The sequence below is a fragment of the Vicugna pacos genome, chromosome 13 (genome assembly GCF_048564905.1).
Source record: "Vicugna pacos chromosome 13, VicPac4, whole genome shotgun sequence".
Taxonomy (NCBI): Eukaryota; Metazoa; Chordata; class Mammalia; order Artiodactyla; family Camelidae; genus Vicugna; species Vicugna pacos.
The window spans coordinates 64867977-64888408 of NC_132999.1; the positions used below are offsets into that span (position 1 = coordinate 64867977).

At 52.6% G+C, this 20432-nt stretch overlaps 1 protein-coding gene and 1 long non-coding RNA gene across 2 annotated transcripts in view; one reads left to right on the forward strand and one right to left on the reverse strand.

The window, feature by feature from the left end:
- The window catches only part of AJAP1 (adherens junctions associated protein 1), a 103042-nt gene that overhangs the window by 75568 nt on the left and 7042 nt on the right, over window positions 1-20432 (reverse strand). The gene's annotated exons all lie outside the window — the stretch shown is intronic.
- LOC140701000 (uncharacterized) lies at window positions 4885-6001 on the forward strand. The gene is made up of 2 exons (XR_012079775.1): window positions 4885-5059; window positions 5589-6001. It is a non-coding gene; the product is annotated as an uncharacterized lncRNA (long non-coding RNA).

A 20432-nucleotide genomic window follows, 5' to 3' on the forward strand; every position in this document is an offset into this window, starting at 1 on the left:
CCTGCTGACACCTTGGTCTTTGACCTCTGGCCTCCAGAATGGTGAGAGAATATACTCTTATTGTTTAAAAGCCCCACCTTTGGGGCGCTTTGTTATGGCAGCCCCAAGAAACTGATCAGCTGGGGTCCCTACTGAGGAGTCCAAGACATGAGGATCGTTCATTCATTCATTCCATGGAGTCATCAAATATTTGCTGAGTGCCTGCTATTTGAACGTCTCTATTCCAGGGTCTGGGGACATGGGATACAACTTGCTGTCCTCGTGGCATTTACACCCAAGGGAGAGGAGACAAGCGAAACGGAAATCGAGTAGAAGGTACAGAGGATCAGACGGCGAAGAGCACGATGGGGAGAGACGGCCGTAGCAGGAAGGTGCAGGAGGGAGTGTTACCTGAAATCGGACGGTAGCTTTAGGGTTGGGAGGAGCCGAGGGGGAAGGCACTGAGCTGTCCCCCAGAGTCCTAGTCAGCAGCTTGCTCTTGGCCTTTGGGGGTGAAACGCATGACCTCAGGTGCTTGCTGTATGGCTTGGGGCAAGTTACTGAACCTCTCTGAGAATCAGTTTTCTCAGCTGTCAAAAAGGGGTGATGATGGGGTTGAGCTCAGTGAACTGTAAGGATGAGAATGGTATGTTTCGAGGTCAGTGCACCTGGTCCACGGTTCTCCTGTGTCCATAAATGTCAGCGATCATTTGGAGCCCCCCAGACAGAGCAGTTTCCCCTGGTGGTGCACAGTCCCCATGGTCCCCGTCTCCTTGAGTTCACATCCCTTACAACTCACTCCCCTGAGTGTGGGTAGGACCTGTGACTCCCCTCCAGCCAACAGGAAACAGGACAGGACGTCACTTCCAGGATAACATCATGTAAGACCCCAACATCCCTCTTGCTTGGAGACTCTCCAACCTGCTGACTTTGAAGAAGCAAGCTGCCACGTTGTGGGCTCCCATTTGGAGAGGGCCACTGGGTGAGGAGCCAACAGCCGGCAACAAACAGAGCCCTCGGTCAGGCAGCCCTGGGAGCTCGGCTATGGACACTTCCCCAGTCGTACCTCAGATGAGACCACAGCCCCAGCCCACCGCTGACTGCAGCCTTGCACAGAGCCCAGCTGAGCCGGGCTGGCCTCTAGACCCACAGAAGGTGGGAAATAATGTATATGTATAAATGTATATAAAATTTTTGCATGGTAGAGCTGTCTTTTTTGTTGTCATTGTTGAAGTGCAGTCAGGCACAGTGTGACAGTTTCTGGTGTGCAGCACAGTGTCCCAGTCATGCATGTGCACACACATATTCTTTTTCATATTCTTTTCTACAAAACGGAAACAGACTTGCAGACATAGTAAACAATCTTATGGTGACTGGGGGAAAGAGGGTGGGAAGGGATAAATTTGGGAGTTTGAGATTTGCAAATGTTAGCCACTATATATAAAAATAGATTAAAAAACCAAATTTCTTCTGTAGAGCACAGGGAACTATATTCAATATCTTGTAATAACCTTTAATGAAAAAGTATACGTGTGTTGTTTTAAGCCGCTGAGTGTGTGGTGATCTGTTACGCAGCAGTGGATAACTAACACAGACACTGTTCATCTTTAGAAACGGGCCAGGCCCATGCTGGACCAGATTCACCGACGTGAGGGACACACACACTGTCCGTACTGAGCACCTTTCTAAAGTGATTCACAAATACACATTCCTCCTCAACTGGACCCACAAGAATGCTATGAATTTGAGGCCATGAGGGAGATTCATCAGGGAGGAATTCAAGGCGGCCCCTAGTGCTGAGGGAAGGGCCCACGTTTGCTGGTAGGACCGTCCTTCTGTGTGGAGGGGACGCCTCAGTCGGTCCCACAGGGGAGCTGCCAAGCCCACCCCCACCTCCTCCCAGGCTGACCTGCACTCAGCAAGCCGCCCGCAGGGAGAAAATGCACGCTTCACAGGGACGACAAAAGTACCACTCTCCACAGGGTATTTATATCTCTCCTGAAAATCACCAAATTGGCCTTCTGATTCAAACCAGCCGCTAGCTCCAGAGCTACCCTGGGCAGGGGGAAAATGGGTTCCATTCCATCGTTTCTGGGATCTGTTCGCTATTGGCTCTTAATGACCTGAACACACACTCACGCATACATTACTTGTTGTTCAATTTCATGCCACTTTCACTCGGAACAGGGGCTGGTCCCTTCGAACGGGGCCAAGCCCTTCCGGCCCACGTGACTCTGCTGACTGCCTTTAAGCGAGTTTCTCCTGCAGACCACAGCTTCACGCCCACTGCTTTGGTTTCAGATGTTAGGGTGTTTGGGGGGTTTTGTTTGTTTTAATCCTTCTTTTGCTCCTTAATCCTCTGTCTTCCACCTGGCGCAGCACCGTGGGCTGGGAGAGGTGGGGTCCCCGCTGGGAAGAGGTGAGAAATGCCGCTGGCCAGTCCTGGCCAGGCCTTCGCCCATGTGAACAGCTCGTTTACTACAAATAAAATCAGTTAATCTCGGCGGCAGGCTCTGTAGGGGCTGCACACGCCGTGCAGCCTCCCTGTTGGGGGAAGCAGGGCTGTGAGGTCAGAGTCCTCAGCCTCTGGGAGCCCAACAGGCCGGAAGGCACCTGGGATCGCGGCCCAGACCGACGGTCTGCTGAGGTGCCCCCCCCCCGCAACATCCCTGCCACCTGTCACTCCGCTCAGGCTGATCTTACACGCCTCTTCTGGCGGGGAACTCACTCTCAACCACGAGTGGCTAATTCCATCCTTGGGCATCTCTGGCAAAGACAACATCACTGTTTACCTCGAACTGACCTCAGCCACCCTGTGACCCCTGCCCAGGCTTCCTGTCCCGTCACAGGGTCCACACAAGCCACTGGGCAGCCCTGCTGAGCTGGGGCCTCAGTTCTCACAGCCCAGGTCCCCGCCTGTCTCTCCCAGGCCTTGTCTCCTCCCGGATGAACCCGTAGCTCCAACCTGCCCATGTGCTTAGTCCGTCCATCCCTGGAGTCCCCCATGGACACTCCAGGCCTGTGCTGGGTGCTGGGACCCAGCAGAAGCAAGACCGACAGACGCCCTCTCCTGGAGCATCCAGCCCAGCGGAAGCCACCAGAGGGTCAGCAAGCCTGTGTTAGATGGTCCCCAGTGCACCTAACATCCGTCCCAAAGTGAGGACGCCACGTTCCTTACAAACAAGGAACCATGTGACGGGGTCTCGGGGGCCCTTGGACATAGGGTGGCCAGAGAGGTACATATGACGGAGGTCTGGGGGTGAGAGCACACCAGCCTAGGAAAACACGGGGCATTGGAGCACTCCAGACGGTCACTCCTACTGCCGGAAGGTTCTCCACGTGGCTCTTGGTGGGACTGGCGTGGCCTGCTCGTCTCTGGAAGGGGGCAGGGAGGAGTGCGATGGGTGCAGGTCAGGGTCTCCACAGGGACCCTGAGACCTGCCCAGGGTGGGGTGTGGGCAAGACAACCATTGGGGCTGCCTCTTCGCGGGTGGAGACGGAGTTGTCCTGGAGAGCGGGGCTGGGAGGGCAGAGCGGTCAGTCCCAGAAGCCAGAGTGACTCAAGAATCAAATGTGCGCTGGTGCTTCCGCGGGTGGAGACCCCTCACCGCCTCCTCCCCTCACCTGCAAACTCGGGCCCCAACCCCCAGGGCTGGACCAAGACCCAACCTCCTCCTCACCCAGCAGACAGCAGCTCATCGGTGACAATTCTGTCCCTTGCGCCCTGTTTTTGTTGTTGAACTTCGGGAGCCAGCACCATTGTACTCACTTCACCCCCTCCCAGCGAACTCGGTAACACGACACGCCCCGCTGGCAGCTGGAGGCTGGCATCCTCAAGTCCCCCTTTCTGGTGCCTGGTCTTTGCTGAGACACTGCTGACAAGACCTGCTTGAGGGCCGCGTCAGCCCTGGAGCCTGGATGACAGACGCGAGCGGACCCAGAACCCCGGCCCACCTGCCCCGCCCCAGACAACATCCGGGACTTTGTGGGCTGCCGTTCCCCAGGGCCCGCCTTTCTCCTCTCTGGCGTGTGCGTTATTTGAGAGTGGACTTCAGAGCCCCTATACTGGCACTGAGAAGGGGGTGGGATGCAGGAGTACACATCGAGGACCCTGCGGGACAGGAGGGGGGTCAGAGTCTCACCGGCCAGCTGGACCGGAAACGCTACATACGATGCTGACGCCATCAGACCCATCTCATGAGCCTCCAGCCTCTTCTGGAATTCTTTGCCAAAGTTTGAATTTGTCGTAAATAAACTCAATTTTCACTCCCTTCACACAAATCAGCTTTTTTTGGAACTGGTTAAAAAAAAAAAGAAGGGGGAAAAAAAAAACCACCACGAGCAAGTGCACAGGAGATGAGGAAGTCGGAGGCGCATGACTAACGCGCAGGCGCCGAGAACGAAACGCGGAGGCCAACGCACGAACACGCGGGCCCGCTGATGCCCGCGGCGCGAGGGCAAGCCGGCGCGGGCCCCTCCCGAAGGACGCCGAAGGTCCAGAAGCCGCAGGCGAGGACGAGCAGCGAGCGGCCGGCGGGGCTGCCCCCGGGCAAGGACCCCGGCGTCCTCCCCGCCGCAGGTGTCCGAGTCCCCGCGGGAAGCGAGGCGGCTTTGGTGCTGCTCCCGGCAGCAACCTCCCTGCGCACCCAGGGCGCTCTGCCGGTCAAAGGAGAAGCCGCGCTGCATCTCTCCCTGCCCTTCTGCCCATAAGACCTTCGGGGCAGCGTTTAACTGGCTTGGCCTTCACCACCAGCCACGGGGGTTCTGGGAGACCCTCGGACCCTGGTGTGAGGCACGGTGCGCCGTGAAGGATTTGACCTTGCCCAGAGAGGTCTAGCCTTTGCCCGCGGCACTGGGAGACGTTGCCCGGCTCTGGGCTGTTCTGCCTGATGAGAGTGTCTGTTTTCCTGGGGGGAAGGGCTTGGACACCACAATATCTAACAATGTGATTGGCGGGGACGAGGGGAGGCCTCGGTGTCTGCTTCACCTCCCAAGGGGCTGGAGGGTGAGGCTGGCCACGTGGGCGGACAACCAGGTGGAGTGATGGAGCCCCAGGGAGACCTCCGGACACCGAGACTTGGTGAGCTTCCTGGGGGGCGGCACTCCACCTGTGCTGTCGCACTGTCCCCGGAAAGGGTGTCCTGACTCCACGGGGAGGGGGCAGCTGGAAGTCCACGCTGGGCTCCCTCCTGGGCTCTGCCCTGGCATCTCTGCCCGTGGCTGACTTTAATCTGAATCCTCTCCCTGTAATAAACCATAACTGTGAGCTCTGGGGGTCCTGCTAGCCAAGGACCGAGCCTGAGGGTTTGGCACTGAGGACCCCCAAATGCCGCAGCTGTGTGGGAAGTGGGAGTGGTCCTGGGGCTGTCCCCTCCCCCAGGTCCTGCCACTGACACCCGGGCCTCACGGGGAGGGGCGAGCGCTCTCCGGCCGGCAGGAGCGTGCTGGAGCCGGCGCCCCGGAAGACGGCCCCGCCGCCGCGTGGCGACGCGGTTCCTGCCCCGTGCCGCCTGTGTTTGAAGACGCTGGCTGTCAAGAAGGAAGAGCAGAATTAGGCGTCGAGACAGAAACAGGCACAGGCAGGTGAAAGAGCGCTTTTGTTTGCACAGAACTTTCTGCCAGAGACCCCGAAACACGGAGACGGGGAGGGAGGAGAGGGTGCAGCCTGCTGACGACGCCCCCATCCCGCAAGCAAGCGCCTCGCCGCACCGGGAGGGGCCCAGGACCGGCGGCCAGCAGCTTCTGCCCACTGTGCCCGCAGGCCTGGCCAGCGGCCCTCCCGGAAGAAGTCCCCCCTCCTGTCTGCCTTCAGTCCTTCACTCCACTCCCGGCACCTCTGCTTTCTCCCTGGCCTCTGAACCCACCGCAGGGATCAGCAGGCTGTTTCTGGAAAGGCTTTGGGGCTGGCAGGGGTCCTGGCACAGCCACTCAGCTCCATCCTTTGTGGCACAAATGCAGCCACAGACAACAAGCGCGCGCGTGGGTGTGGCCATGTGCCAATAAAACTCAATTTGTCTAATCAGGCAACGGTGGGATCTGGCCCTCAGACTGTGGTGTGCCGCCCCCGGACCTAGATCTGAGCTCCCAAAGCCCGAAGGCTCTCACTGAAGCCTCTCTCCAGGGCCTCTCCCAACCACTCCCTGGCCGGCGCTGCGAGCCGGCCTCAGCAGTCTCTGGGACCAGGGCAGCCAGACTGAGCACGTGAAAACGCAGGCTGCCCAGCTCCTCTGCATTTCCGAAAACCAGCAGCTCTTTTTAGTATAAGGATGTCCTATACGAAACTCAGGATGTACGCTACCAAAAATGTATTTGTTGTTTGTCTGAAATTCAAACATAACAGGCATCATATATTTTATCTGGCAGCCCTACGTGGGGGCAACACGGTTGGATGCAGTCCAAGCAGATCCCAAATTCTCTGCTCCTGGCCCTGGATTGGAGTCTTCCCTGAACCAGTAATTCAGATAAAGCCTTAAGAGGGAGAAGGAGACAAAGGAAGAGGGGGAGTTGAGGGGAAGACAGAGAGGAGGGGAGAGAGAGAGAAAGAAAACTGGGCATTAAGAGTGCCTCATTACCTAAGTCATGTGTATCAGTCACCTACACTGCATAACAAGGCACCACAAACTTAGCACCTTAAAACACCACCCATTTGCCAGAGTTCTGTGGGTCAGACACCAGAGTGGTGCAGCTGGCCCTCTGCTCAGGGCTGCACAAAGCTCACATCAAAGCACTGCTGAGTTGTGCCTCCTTCCAGAGACCCCAGGGAAGGAACCCCTTCTGAGCTCACGCAGGTGGTCAGCAGAATCCAGTCCCCATGGTTGCAGGACTCAGGTCCCTGCTTCCTTGATGAGTGGGGACATCCTCTCCATCTTCACACCATGTTACATCCTTTTCTCCTCCTTTTCTCCCTGCCCTCACCTGCCACATCTCTCCACCTTTCTGTCTGTGTTTCAGGCCATATGACAGCACTCTGGAGCCACCTGGATAATCCAGGATAATCTCTCTGCTTTAGGATCGACTGATTACTGAGCTTAATGACCTCTGCAAAGTTCCCTTTGCTGTCAGGTGACATTTTCAGGGCAAAGCATCACATTAGAGTCACAGCCCAGGACCTGCTTGGGGGCCACAGTCCTCCCCCATCACCCACTGGGACACACATCACTGGGGACCCAGCAGTGCACCAGGCAGACCTGCCCCACCCCTGGAGATGACTTGGAGAAAGCTGGCGTTTGCAATGGAAGCGCCTCTACCCTGGTCCCCAGAATTGGCTGCTTTAGGGCTGTCTGAGGCATTTCTGCCAGACTTCTGCTCCTAGGCTCCCAAGCTTAGACGTTTCCCGTCATTGGAAGCAAAATGCAAGATCCCAAACAGAAACATACGGTACCCCAAAGTCACGTGGGCAGAGCTCATGCAGAAACAGTCTTCCATCCCTGTAGTGGCCCCAAGACTGAGACATCCGACTGTGTGTGGCCCTGGGGCTCCTGGCAGTTTGGCTGTTTCACTTTTATTCAACTTGCCTGGAGCTCTCGTGTCACAGTGATTCAGGGCCCAACAACCCTTGGCAGCCAAAAGGTGCAGCCATGGAAGGTCCACATGCCCCCCGACCGCTCCCTCCGCCCCATGCGGCCACGGGCTCCATGACCACCCCCTATAACGGTCCACACCCAGGAGACACCCGGTGCTTTGCTTAAATGTACACACCATAACATGATGTGCTAGCGGCTCAGAGAGTTTCAAACCACAGAGACCGGGGGGCGGGTGAGGGTTTCTGCGAGGACTCCACCAAACAGGGAGGAACGGCGCGCGTTTCCAAAAGCCTCTCCTTGCGCGGTGGGCGGTCTGCGCTGTGGGTCCCCGGTTAGACCATCACAGTGAAAGCAGGCTGTAACCAGCTTCCCTGTGCAGCTCTGTGTTCCCATTAATTACATTTTCTGGTTACCCAGGGATTCAATTTTGTTCAGTCTCTGGATCTACAAAAGCAGGAAAAATAATGGGCCAATATCTTTTAGATTAGAAGCACGGCTAACGAGGTTTCCATGTCATCATGCCAGCATCCTTTGATGAATGGGGACATGACGTGAGCACAGAATCAGGAGGGCATGCGGAGAAGGACTGCTGGACCAGGGACAGGTCCGGCTCCTCCACCTCCTGGGCTGAGCTCGGGAAAGCCGGGCGCAACCCAAGCCCCCGGCCCCACACCGTTACCCTGTTAGACGGGCAGGCCCGCGTTCCGATGCCCCAGTGGGCGTGCGGATGAAGAAAGCTGACGTCCTCATGCTGTGTGACACATCACATGCTCCTCGTAGCAGGGGCTGGCTGTTGCTGCTTTTATGAACACGGTCATCCTGGTGCCGACACTCCCCATTATTATGCTTTGGACCTCAGTTTCTTCCAGTGTAAAAAGAGCAAAACCACCCAACCCTCCTCATGACTGTGAATGACAAGGGACCCAGTGCCTGGGAAGTGTGACGCAAGCTCCAGGACACCGGCAAGTGTTACTAGGACCACCATCACCACAGAGGGAGAAGGATGAATACAACTCAGGGCGCTTTCTCAAACGGTCTACAGGCCGGGACATCAAAAGATGTCTTCCCAGACCTGAAACCCCCAGATCGACCTAACGGGTTGCCATTTGCTTTTTCCTCTCTTCCAAAAGGGAGAAGGCAAAGAACATTCTGGAAAACCTCGTTCCAGATAATCTGGGCCGGCTCCTGCTCTCACAGGCTCCCCTGAACATGTCACCCAGTGGGTCCTTGAGCTAGGAACCCGCAGATGGATGAGGCCAGGCAGTGAGACCTCCATCTGGTCGCTTCGTGGTCACACGGGCGCTGGTGCAGAGGGGTGGCAGTGTCCCGGGTGCCAGCAGCAGAGTGGACGTCTCACTTCTGCAGCAGCAAGATGCAGCTCTCAGAGAAAGGCAGCAGGCTGGATGGGCCAGGCCATCCCCAGGGATGCTCCAAGTTCACAGCCCGTGCCCGGGTCACGGAGGCCCCACGTGACTGCGGGCTCCTGGCTGGCATCTCGCTAATAGGATAAATGTCAGCTCAGGTGGTTTTCAACAGACCACAGGGCTCAGCTCGGAGGTCCAGGGAGAGGGAAAAGCGAAAGTCACCAAGAGTAAGATTCCTCCCAGGGGCAATTGCTTTAATCCACTCCCAAAATGGCTCATAATCCCTCTTTAGTGCGGAGCTTATGAAAGTGCAGCATCTCCCCCGAGCCTCTTCCCCGGGGATGTGTTAGGAGTAAAGACGAAGCAGCTGCTCCGTGCCCAGCGCGCCAGCACCGGGCACACAGGCAAAGTGGAGGCCTGGCTGCTCTGTGACGGGGGCGGGGGGGGGAGGTCAGCCCTGCCGCTGGGCAGCCAGGTGCTGGGCTGTGCTTTCCACACAGTCGCCATCCTCCCAGCCCCACATCGGTGACAGCCCCATCCGTCCCAAGAGGAAGCTCGGAGGGACCACGGGAACGGTCCAGGACCACACAAGCACTGCAGCTGCCCCCAGCCCCGTCAGCTGCGGGTAGAACTCGTTTTCGAGAAGTGTTGACATCTAGGCACACACCCCAAAGAATCAGAAGCAGGAACCGAAACAGACACTCTCCAGCCACGTTCACAGCAGAACGATTCACAGTGAGCTGAAGGTAAAGCAACGCAAACCTCCATCAATGGATGAAATGGAAACAAAACGAGGTCCATCCACACAACGGGACACTATCCAGCTGTAAAAAGGAACGGAGCCGTGGCTGCTGCTGCCCCGTGGACGAACCGCAAAAACATGATGCTGAGTGAAAGAAGCCAGGCACCCAAGGTCACATGTTATGTGACCCCATTTATGTGCACTATCCAGAATCCACCGAGACTGACAGCAGACTGGGAGTTGCCAGAGCATGAGGAAGGGGGAAGGGAGTGACGGCTAATGGCTACCAACTTTCCCTTCGGAAGATGAAAATAGTTTGGGACTAGTTAGTGGTGATGGCTGCACAACCCTGTGTATGTACTCGACGCCACTGAAATGTACACTTTAAAATGGTTAATGCTGTTATGTGAATTTCACCTTCAGTTAAAAAGGGAATGTTGGCTGAGTCTGGATCCTCCTGTTGGCTAAGTCTAAGTCACTCCTATTGGCTGAGTTTGATCCCTCCTATTGGCTGAGTCATTCTGTCTTGTTGGCTGAGTCTAAGTTGCTCCTGTTGGCTGAGTCTGAGTCCCTCCCATTAGCTGAGTCTGAGTCCCTCCTGTTGGCTGAGTCTGAGTCCCTCCCGTCAGCTGAGTCTGAGTCCCTCCTGTTGGCTGAGTCTGAGTCCCTCCCGTCAGCTGAGTCTGAGTCCCTCCTGTTGGCTGAGTCTGAGTCCCTCCCGTCAGCTGAGTCTGAGTCCCTCCTGTTGACTGAGTCTGGGTCTCTCCTGTGAAATCCAAATATTCCCTGTGGCCACTGACATTAACTCAAACTGTCTGTGACTCAGTAGGACTCTGGAATTCTTACACAAGAGGAGTCTTAGAATGACAAGAGAGGCTGAAGGAGATTATGGAGGGGGCTGGTGTGAGGTCCACCCTCCCCATCATCCCGTGGAGCTGCTGTGGACATCAGCCCTGGATGCCACCCCCATCTCCCAGGTGGGGGCTCCTGGCTCCAGGACAACCATCACATGCGGAAGAAGGGAAGGATGTAGCCATGCTGCCCCTGGTGACCCCTCCCAGGACTGGGCCCGGAGAGCTGGCTGCCTGAGAGTCTGGGCAACTTTCTTTGCTGGCTTGGCATGACCTTAGAAACACTGCTTAACCCTTGCTCTGCCTCAGTTTACCCATGTGTGAAATAAGGCTAATGATGTTTCCTGACCTTGAAGAGACGTTGAGAGATTTTGTTAATTAAGGTTTTTACTGCTTGATAGCTGATGGGTAAAAAGGGCAAAGACTTATTGACTGGTGATTTTCAAGTCCACTGCTGCCCTGCACCCACTCCCCCACACAACACACACACATACACACACACACCCCTGCACAACTCCTACACCCACACACCCCCAACACACAGACCCAGACACACACAGATACACACACCCCAACACACAGACCTAGATACACATACATACATGCCTCCACAGACACACACACACACATCTCCACATACACACCCCTGCACACTCCTACACCCACACACCCCTCCAACACACAGACTCAGACACACACACAGACACACACCCAACAGATACAGACACTCACACACAGACACACACACCAGCTCTCTCCCTACGTGGCTTTAAGGGGGTGCCTTCAGCTCTTCTGCACACAGGTTTGGACCCACATGTGGACAAAGAAAGCAGGGCATCATCTGAGGAGGAACCAACTTCCCCAAAGTCTCCCTTCCCTCCTTGAAATTTCCACCCGGACTCGGAGCTGCTGGTTGGCCATCTGGCTCCGCCCACTCCTGGCTCCTCCTGGGGGGGAGGTGCATCCTCAGAAAGTCACTGCCCTCAGGTGCTCCAGGCCCCGCCTGTGAGGCGCTGCACTGTGAGCTCTAGATAAACAGTAGCCGCCCTGCTCTGTCTGCCTGCATGCACCTTCCTTCCCCTCCTCTCAGATGGGGGCCAAGTGCCACCTCCTCCAGGAAGTCTTCCCAACCGCTCCAGGTAGAGCCACCTGCTTCTTCCCCTGGGCTCCTGCGGTTCCCTTTGCATCTCTGCTCCTGCTCTGATGAAAAGTTCCTGAAGGGCTGGAGAGGGTCCCCCCCTCTCCGTGCCCAGCTCAGCACAGCACCAGGGGCAGGCCATCTGTGCCTGCTGAATGAAGGTTTGGGGAGAAACCCTTCCTCGGCCGCAGCCCTGGGGCAGCACATCCTCAGGTGGCCACCCCGTGGCTGGCGCAACAAAACCACAGCCCTGACCCCCCCCCACCCTCACTGTGAGGCCCCGGGGACAAGAACCTAAGAAACAGACTCCAGCCACGTGAACTGGGGCCGAGGTTTCCAGGAGCACCAGGTTTCTGTGAAGAGGATCCACCTGGCCTGAAAATGCTGAGGGCAGGAGGAAGCTGGGGCCGGGGGCTCCGAGGGACCTGGGGGCAGCGCCGGGCAGGAGATTAGCCCAGTGCTGGCCTTTCAGCAAGGGCCCGCCAGTGCCCCCCGAAGCCCCCACTGCGTGACGCCACAGCGCCTGGGCCGGCGCCTAATGGGGCCATTCCGTCAACGTTTTCTGGGATTTTGAAATGCAGTGTCATAAAAATAAACATGCTTACTCTTGTCTTGCATAATTGGCTCCCTAAAGAATCCTTGCATCCTGAAAGCCACCGTGTCCCTCGGCAGGAAGCACAGGTTTTTTCTGCATCTGGGTACAGTCCTGAATTTTCTCTTTACAAAACAGAGGGGGGTGGGAGGAGGGAGGAAACTGGACCCCTGGGTGCATCCTTTCCCCTCCATCACAACGTCCTCCCTGCTAAGGGCGAGAACACGGTCTCCAGGCAGTCCAGAGGCTGAAGCTCTGTCACAGGCTGGCCTCGTGGTTTCTGGAGGTTCACTGCCATGTGTGGGACATCACCCTGCCTGGTCAGTGACTCTTACCTAGAAAGGTTGGTTTTGTAAAATAGTGGCTGCGTGCCCAACATGCCCATTGGCCGTTCCGGGGGTAACTCCTTCACTCTGGCCTAAGATGGCTTTTTGCAACATTTCGGAAAATTGGAACCACAGGAGAACATTTGCTTTTGATCACGGGTACAGTCAAGCTGGGAGGGTGGTTATGAGACCCGTTGAAGGTGAACTGTGTTATTTAGGTGTTCGTACGGGAGCACGTGGGAGCTAAGCGGTGCTTCACCCGAAGGTGGGCTTGAGGGAAGAGAAGCAGGGGTGGCCTCGCCCCGCCCCATCTCCAAAATCCCAGCTCCCTCCCCAGGCCATCCTTGACCTGCGTGAGGATGATGGGCTCGACCCACCCAGGCAGGAGGGCAGACAGCACTGCAAAACCAAAAGCTCCATCCTGTGCGTGTGGACCCTGCACTGCCTCCCTCATCTGAAATGATGCCCTTTGTCGTAAGACATTCCATGAGGGTGACCTTCCCTAAAACTGCCCCACTGGGAGGACGCCCATGATCCCAGAGAACCCCGAGGGCCACGCCAGCCATGCACAGTGGGAGAAGGCTTTGCGGTGGGAGGGAGGGCGGGGGCAGTCTTTGCAGGACCACTTGCCAGCCCTTCCCCTCCCCCACCAGGCCACACTCCCTCCAGCCACAGGAGCCACACCCAGGCCAGCTAGGAGCCCTTCCTCTAATGAGTCACCATGTTCCCCCCTCGTGGCATCTTTGAACGGAAACCTTTGTTCTCGTCATTATCTCGCCAAGATGCAGCACCCTGGCGAGACACCGTTGACACTCAATAAATGTGTATCAGATGAAAAATGAACAAATAAACAATGGCTTATGTGCAGTCAGCTCTTCTCTCCAGAGCAAAGGGAAGGAGCAAATCCAAACCCAGAGGTGGAATCTGGGATATCTGGCCTGTGCACTGTCACCAAACAAAAAAAACCAGGAGGCTTCTCTGACCTCCCCACTCCCCGAAGCATTTATGTCTGTGGCTGCAGAGTACATGGAGCAGGGAGAGAAACAGAAACAATGTTCATGGCAGCATCATTTGTATGAGCCACAAAGTAGCAACAGACCAAATGCCCATTAACAGATGAATGGATAAACCAACTGCGGTATGTCCAAAAAAAGGAATGCTACTCAGAAGTGAAAAAGAATGAAGAACAACATAGGCAAGCCTCAAGAGCATCATGCTAAGTGAAGAAACCCAGGCAAAGAAGTCTAATTCTATTTATCGGAAATGCCCAGAGCAGGCGAATCTATGGAGACGAAAGTCGAATTAGGGGATGCTTGAGGCTGGGGGTAGGAATGGAGTTAACTGTAAACAGCACAAGGGAAATGCTCTAAGTCAACTACAGTGATCATTGCACACACAGTAAGTTTACTAGAAATTGAATTATATGTTTAAAATGGGTGCGTGCTATGGTACATAAATTATACCTCAACAGATACATACACACGCACACGGTGGGCAATCCTTCTTACCCAGACTCCGAGTTATGTTAAGCCTAACTCTCTCAATGTGGCCATTCATTAGTTCCCACTTGAATTTCACCAGAGCTGTCAGGAGAGGCTTCCTTGGAATTGGTGGCATATTTATTTTTAATTATTAAATAGATTGAGTAACTGTATCTGTGTCACAAATACGTGTTCATCCCTTTATGACATTTTATGAATTCTTTGCTGCAAAACAACCTCTCACTGAGATGACAAATTTTACCTAAAACTGTGGGTGCTGGAAGGACTTGTGACTTCAATCAGGTCTAGATCCACAACGTGCTGACCTGACATCACAGCAGTTGGGTCCTTCTCAGCTTCATGTTCAAGTTTGTGTTGCTTAAATTTGATTTTGTTTCTCCCAGAAGGTCAATGTGTAACTTCATCAAGGGAATGAGAAGTAGATTTTACAAAAGATGTAGATGGCACAGTGAACAGGGTAAAGAACGTGACTGAACCCTGGAGTCCATGAAATCTGGGATCAAATCTCAGCTCCCTCACTAGTCAGCTGTGTGAACTTGGGCAAACCACTTAACCTCTCTGAGCTTCAGTTTCCCTGTTTGTAAAATAAGAGTAACAAAACCTGCCTTGCAGGGTCATCATGGGGATCCTGAGGGCAGACTGAGATGGTGTAGACTGGCTGGGTCACTTAATGCAAACCCTGGGTTACCGAAAGGTCTGGAGCTAGTGTGTTCCAGCACCTTCTAGCTAGACATAAAAGGATGAAAAACACAAGTAATGCATCTAGTTTATGGGCTATCTGAAGCTCACAGCCAAATTTGGCATAGAGTTTCCCATTACATCACCTAACTTCATTCAACAAGCATTTATAGAGCGTATATGTGTGGGTGCCTGCGCGCGCGCACACACACACACTCTCTCTCTCTCTCTCTCTCTCCCTCTCTCTCTCTCCAGTTCTTTTATCATAAAGACCAAATGAAGTGAAAACAGCAAAGACACAAATGAACATTCCGCCTTCACAAACTTGAGGCTGTTGTCTCACTGCTCTAGAAACAAGAGGCCAACTGTTCTTGTGGTTTCCTCGGAGCATGGCCTTGAAGCCACCCTATGTGCAGGGCAGGAAAGTGGGGCTGTCCCCAAAAAGGCTGTGCTATTTTCAGAGCTGCCCTGATTTATGGAAGGATCTGGACGGCTCTTCTTATCCAATAATTATGCACCGGGTCATTCATTACTGTCACCGGTAACGGATCTCATAACATTAGCAACACCGCACCTTCACTTGCTGCTGTATTTGCATTCTAAAAAGTGTGGCAGAATCACAACATAGCAAATTTCATAAATTTTTTACCCATTTGCCCATTTCCACATCACCCAGGACTGCCATTAAATCCAAATACATGGTGACTAAAGAGGTTTTACACACACACACACCCCAATTAGGTGATAACTTTTGACAGAAAAGTAGAGAATACTATTTTTCTTTTAGTGAAACTTTTTAATTTGAGTTAATTGTAGATCCACAAGTGCTGAAAAAGATGCAATACAGAGAAATCTTGTGCATCCCTACCCAGCTCCCCAAGTGGAAGCATCTTACAAAAACCACAGTATAATGGTGTAAGAGGATACTGGCAGGGATGCACTCAAGACAGAAAGCACCCCAGCACCCCGAGGGCCCCTGGGGTTGCCCTGTTATAGCCACGTCCTCTTCCCTTCCACACCCCAGCTTCTCCCTAACTCCTGACAACCAGTACTGTGTTCTTCGTTTCTATCATGCTGCCACTTCAAGAATGCCATGGAATCATCATATCGTGTGTGACCTTTGAAGTTGGCTTTTTTTTGCTCAGCAAAATTCTCTGGAGGTTCCTGCGGGATGTTGGGTGCACCAGTCATCCCCTCATTTTTATTCCGTGATGTGTACATGCCACGGTGTGTTTAGCCACTCACTTGCTGAAGGGCACGTGGGTTGTTTCCAGTTTGAGACTTTATTTAGAAACAAAGCTGCTCTGAACATTCGTATATAGGTTTTTGTGCAAACAAAATTCTTCATTTCTCTGGCATACACGCCCCAGAGTGAAATGCTCAACAGTATGGCAGCTCAGGTTTAATTTCATAAGAAACTGCCAAAGTGCTTTCCGGAGCGGCTGTAACATTTTACCTTCCCACCAGAAGTACAGGAGGGCTCCAGTTTCTCCATATTCCTGGCAGCATTTGGTGTCTATATTTCTTTTTTTAGCCATGTTAGTAGATAGATAATGGTTTTAATTGCATTTCTCTAATGGCTAAAGATGCTGAGCATCTTTCCTTGTGCATTTTACCATCTAAATATTCTGTTTGTGAATTGCCCTGCCATGACTTTTGCCTGTTTCTAATTAGACTGTTCCATTTTTCTTACTGAGCATTTTGAGAGGTCTCCGAGTATCGTCTATACTAGTCCTTTGTCAGATTCTCAGTGTGCAGATATTCTCTCCCACTCTGCAGCCTGCCCTTTCATCTTCTTAAAAGAGTCTTCCACAGAATGAATTCTAAAATTTTGATGAGATCTGATTTATCCATTTTCCCTTTTATGTATTGTGGTTTTGGTGTTAAATCTGAGAACTCTTTGCCTAGCCCCACAACTTGAAGGCTTTCTCCTTTTTTCCCTACAGGTTTTATAGTTTTATTACATTTTATATTTAATTCTGTGACCCATTTTGTAGTGATTTTGTATAAGGTGTATAGGGTGAGGATTTGGGGGGAGGGAGGGGGTGGCTATGAATGTCCTTTTGTTCCAGCACCATTTATTGAAAGGCTACCTTTCGTCCACTGAATTTGCACCTTTGTTGAAAAATCTCCTGCGCATGTTTGCAGGCATCTACCCCTGGGTTGGTTCTCTGTTCTGTTTCATTGATCTATGTATCTACTCCTCCATTGATACTACATAGCCTTCATGACAGTGGCTCTGTAATAAATCTTGCAATCAGACAGACAACTCCTCTCATTGGATTCTTCTTTTTCAAAACTCTTTTAGTTATTCTAGTTCCTTTACATTTACACATGAACTTTAGAATTATCTATATGTACAAATATTTTGCTGGGATTTTGATACGTACTGTGTTAAACCTCCATATCAATCTGAGGGGACCCAATATCCATACTATGTTGAGTCTTCCATCCATGAACATGGTATGTTTTTCCATTCATTTAGACTTTCTTCCATTTCTTCCATCAGCATTGTGTGGTTTTCAGCATACAAACTGTCCACATGAGTTTCATTAGATTTACACTGAAATACTTCATTTTTAGAGCAACTCTAAATGGTACTGCATTTTTAATTTGTGTCCACATGTTCACTGCTAATTGATAGAAATACAGTTAATTTGTGTACATTTATCTCGTATCCTGCAGCCTTGCTGAAGTCTCTTATTAGTTTTAGGAGTTGCTTTACAGATGACATGAAATTTTCTATGTAGATAATCATATCATCTGCAAATGGGGACAGTTTCATTTCCTCCTTACTGTGTACATTTTGTTTCCTTTTCTTCCTGTATCACACTGGCAAGAACTTCCATGTTGGATAACAGTGGTGAGAATGGACATCCTTGACTTGTTCCTCATCTCAGGGGAAAAGTGTCCAGTGTCTCAACATTAATTATGAAGTCAGTGGTAGTTTTTTTTACAGATGTTCTTTATCAAGCCAAAGAAGTGCCCCTGTATGCCTATTTTCTGAGAGTTCTTATCATAGGTAGCTGTTGAATTTATCAAAAATGTGTATGATCATATGATTTTTCTTCTTTAGCCTTTTCTTACGATCGATTGCATTGATTGATTTCCAAATATTGAACCATCCTTGCATTATTCATGGAATAAACCCCACATTGTCATGGTTTATACTTCTTCTTACACATTGCTAAATGTACATATTTGTTAATATTTTGTTAAGGATTCTCTTGGCCTATTTTCACAAGCCATATTGGCCTATAGGACTGAGCATGTTAGTTTTTTAACAGCACCTTCCTGCTGCCAGACCTTCCCCGCTGAGATCTTCCCTTTCTCAAATCTAAATATTCCTTTTTCAGGGCCAAGGATTCCAAGAAATAGCATGAAAACTCCTTGCAGGGCCCTGGTACACTGTGGCCCATCAATCAGCACTGAGCACTTGAGATTCCATTCTTGGAAACGCTGGTGATTAGTTGCCTTCCTCATCCTTCTTTTGCTAGAATCTTCACAACAGCTGACAGAGCCTGTATGTCAGTTTGAAGAGGCTGCACCATTGCATCTGGTCAGAATAAGGCACCTGATGTACAATTCACTTGCTTCACAGTTCCATAAGTTTGAATTTAGGAATCTTACCATGAACCTGTGCCCTGCTTAACTAAGTCAGTGCATTCAAAATAATAATAAAAAAAATTAGATGAGATCAAAACAGGAGCTATCTCAGAGTTTGAAGAACTTACCATTTAACTTAGAAAGAGCTCCCAAATTGAGGAATTGTCCCACAATACAAATTCCTTTCTTTTAATACTTAAGGAAGGGCGGTCACAAATGATCACCAGGGCAGCTCAACAAAGTGCACTCTTTTCACAGATCACACTCCACTGCCTGGAATCCGTGCCTGGCATCGAGTCCTTGCACTTAGTGGGTGCTCCATCAGTGTTCCATGAAGGCACAGGGTGGGCTTATCAATGCAAGGGCATCCCCTCCAAATCCCCTCAGGAGCCCCCTCATGCCTGTGCAGCACCGGCAAGCAGCCCACCAGCCCACCTGGAATCAGCTGCCTGTCCGCGCCTGTGTTAGAAGCCCGGTTCCTGATGTGGTGTGCTCCACGCTTCCTTACCCAGACTCTCAGTCCTATGAACTCAGCAGGTTCCCTCCTGCAGGGGGAGTTCTGTTTAAAAAACGGGTCTCTTCACCCGGAGTTGGAGCTCCTGATCATAAATGCTTGGATGCCCACTGGCCCCTAAACTCCCCAACACACACCATGCACACCCACATACACACACTCACACCCACACCCCAGAAACCCATATATGTTCCCCAACAGACATCACTCCCCTCACACACACCACACACACACACCCCTACTTCTAGAACAAGGTTCTCAAAGGTCTTCATTGAAACCAGACCTTGACGATTCCCCATCATTCCTCCTCCTGTGGACCCGATGTGTCACAGGCTCTCAGCATTGGTGACAGGAGCTGGGGGGCCGGGGGGAGGCTGGGGGCCCCAGCCTCAGGTCCGGCCCAGTGAACGCACCCTGTCAGAGCTGCGAGGGGCCACCCCGATGTCTGTCATCCCAGGGTGTGTTCACTCAGGGCGCTGGTTGTGGGGCACATTGGTGGAGACTCTGGAAATGACCTTCCAGGAGGGCAGCTCTCCTTCCCAGCAGGTGATACAGCTTCTCGTCCAGCAAGATCTTTGACTCACTGGTCTTACCTCTCCATCCACTGAACCCCCTGGCCCCTGACAGCTCTGTTACAAATGAGCAGTCCCTCCTCAGGTCCCCAAGAGCGTTTCATCACAGCATGGGCTGGGAAGTGCCCTGGTAGGGCTGGACAACCTGCCCTGCCTGCACGGTCCAGCTCCCTCTCCAGACCGTGGGCCCCCCCGCCCCCAACGCCAGCGGCCGCTGCCCCCACCCCAGCTCAGCCTCCTGCCTCCGGCCCTGGCGCTGGCCCAGCATAGAGCTGGCACTCCGCACGTGTCCACTGTAGAGTGAGGGCTGCTGGCCAGGCTGGCCCTCGTCGGAGCGTTTACCAATGCAGCAATGGTGCCAATGTCGCACACAGCCTGGGGAAGCGGCGGTCTCTAAACACTTTTCTCAAGGCTGAATTTCCGTAGGAAAGCATCCAATGTGGCTGCCCCTAACCCCACGTGCCCACTGAGTCCCCCAAGGGTAGCAGGTCCACGGGGAGATGGTCTGGGACGAAAAGCTCCTGATTTCCACAACTTAGAGCAGGGTGAGAATGGAAAACGAACGCTCATTCACACTGTTTTATACTGATCGCACACTGAAATAATAGTTTGCATATGTTGGAAAAATTAAATTTACCATTCAAGTTGATTTCACCTTTTTTTTTTCTTTTAATGTGGCTACTGGAAATTTTCAAAATACAAACATGGCACATGTTCTGTTTTTACTCAACAATGCTGGTCTCCACTCCTAGTACGAGTCATTTTGCCTGCTCACATATTCTCCCTCCATTACTGGAGTGAGGAGCGTTTGAGAGCAGGGACCCACTCATTTCCAGGTCTGCGGGGCATCTGGTCAAAGCTGAGTTACCCTCAGGTGCTCAGGGACTAAGGAACGGATTAAAGGTGTGAACGAAATGAGTGAAACAGAGGTCTGCACGCAGACATGGACAGCAGGCAGGTTTCATGGACCTCAATCCCCACGCTGTACACGACATCCCCAGGACTTCTCTGTTCCATAACTGGACTTTGTACCTCTGACCCCCTT